This window comes from Aplysia californica, unplaced genomic scaffold (genome assembly GCF_000002075.1).
Source record: "Aplysia californica isolate F4 #8 unplaced genomic scaffold, AplCal3.0 scaffold00895, whole genome shotgun sequence".
NCBI classification, from domain to species: domain Eukaryota; kingdom Metazoa; phylum Mollusca; class Gastropoda; order Aplysiida; family Aplysiidae; genus Aplysia; species Aplysia californica.
In genome coordinates, this window is record NW_004798165.1 from 114,973 (window position 1) to 117,153 (window position 2,181).

General features: G+C 42.0%; 1 protein-coding gene across 1 annotated transcript in view; it reads right to left on the bottom strand.

The window, feature by feature from the left end:
* Positions 1–478, bottom strand: part of LOC101856699 (uncharacterized oxidoreductase SSP0419) — a 39,151-nt gene extending 38,673 nt beyond the window's left edge. The window contains exon 1 of the mRNA XM_035972900.1: positions 386–478. The gene's annotated coding sequence lies outside the window, so the exon portion shown is untranslated. The remainder of the gene's footprint in view (positions 1–385) is intronic.
* Between the last annotated feature and the right edge of the window lie 1,703 nt (positions 479–2,181).

The following is a 2,181-nucleotide window of genomic DNA, read 5'->3' on the forward strand; positions in this document are numbered from 1 at the left end:
AGAGAGAGAGAGTGAGAGAGAGTGAGAGAGAGAGAGAACAGACAGACAGACAGACAGACAGACAGACAGACAGACAGACAGACAGACAGAGACAGACAGACAGACAGACAGACAGACAGACAGACAGACAGACCGACAGACAGACAGACAGACAGATAGACAGATAGACAGAGAGGGGGGGGAGAAACTCAGAGAGATAGAGAGATGGGCTGGGGAAGGGGAGAGGGATATTAGAAGAGATGGAGAGGTGGAGAGAAAGACTGGGATAAAAAGAGGAGAAGGGAGGGAATAGATAAATAGTCTCCATTTTTTAAGCTTTGCCAAGCACAGCACTATTCATGCAACGAAATTATGTGAATAGCATTATTATAAAATGTGAACCTACCTTTATTCTTGCAAAACGACCCCTGTTTGCTTCGTTATTCACGCACTGTTTCTATTACACCAGTTATACAAAAACAAGCTTTGCTTCGTGATTTTCGTTTTCCAAGAAACAAAATGAATAGTACTGTATACACGTCACCAGAAGATGCGATGTCTAAATATAGAAGAGGATGATTGATTGGTGCTCTGGTGTGGTTTGCTCCTTCTTTCCTATCTGACATATCAATGCGCGCTCATATGACCTTAGCAGTTGCGAGCGCCGTAAAACCCTATACTACATACATACATACATAACATATCAATCGTCCTTATCTCTCTTCCTTCTTTTTTTATGTAGACTCTATATTACTCTCTTGAAACACATCTATTCTTTGGCACTCATATGACCTTATAGTGTTACATGTTCCGTAAAACTCTTGCAGAAACTAAACCTCAATGTTTAACAAAATAACTTTTTTATTTAATGTAGGTGTTTTACACCCCCATTGTCACAATATAGATCGTGAGGCGGCCAATTTCAGGTGAAATGGTATGGGTTTAACACCTCTATCAACACTATTAGGTTATTTAAGTGGCGGGGCCTCCTAGTTTAACGTCCGTCTACGATAGGACAGAGCCAAGTGGGAAGTTCTTGTAAAGTGCCTTTACAAAGAGCACAATGTCGGACGGAGCTGAGGCTCGAAACCCCAACCCGCAATCTCACGATTACGAGTCCAGTAGCCTAACCGGGTGCGAAGCATGGACAATCAATAAACAGATGTGGCGACAGAGTTGTGGTTCTTAAGACGAATGCTACGTATTCCATGAAAAACAAATGAAGAATTCTTGGTTGAAGCAAATTGTAGAAGACAGCTCATGACGAAATATAAGAAAGCGACAGGCAAATTTCTTCGGACACACAATGCAGAAAGAAGCATTGGAGAATATTGTAACAACAGGCACGTTTGATTGAAAGAGAGGCAGAGGCAGACTGAGGGAAAAGATACTAGACAAGATGACAACATGGCTTGGAGCAACAAGAACAAGAGACACCATTGCTGCAACGTGGGACAGAGTGAAATGATTGCCCACGCCAGTCGGCAAGGCACCGGGTGATGATGAGCCTAACCACTGAGCTACCGACGCCACTCCAATTTCAGGACTGAGGGAATCATTATTACAACGTCGAGGCAGACAAACTGAAATGCTGGATAAAAATTCTTCCCAAAGAACAAACGAACTTAGGCCTTCTGCGTGCCACGGCGAACCGCCTGTATAGGTGAGGCATTGTGGTGAAATCAAGCGCTCGTCAAAATAATGAAATCAGAGAAATCGGCATTTTTCGTCCAGTTTGGGATTTATTTTCGAATTTTTGTTTGTTGGCACAACACCATGTATGTCTATTCAAAAACACTTTTATGTGTGGATTTTATGGAAAGACATCGATTAAAGACACAAAAAATGTAAGTTTGCAGTTTCCAAGTACTCATAAGCTCCGGAAGCCTCCAAACTTTGACGCCCATTTTCTCACTAATTTTACTTTAAAAAACAGATGACATCACCTCCTTCAATTGCAAATATCTCGACATGTACTGAAGATAAATGGATATTTCTTTCATCCAAAGCAAGGCAAATGAAAATCCTTTTAGATGATACCAACAACTCCACATGCCCAAAAACTGACGAGTGCCTGATTCCACCACGTCGTGAAATAAGCATGAAGCAATAGCCCTACACAAGAGGAACCTACCCTTAGATTAATGAGAGAGAGAGGACAGACAGACAGACAGACAGACAGACAGACAGACAGACAGACAG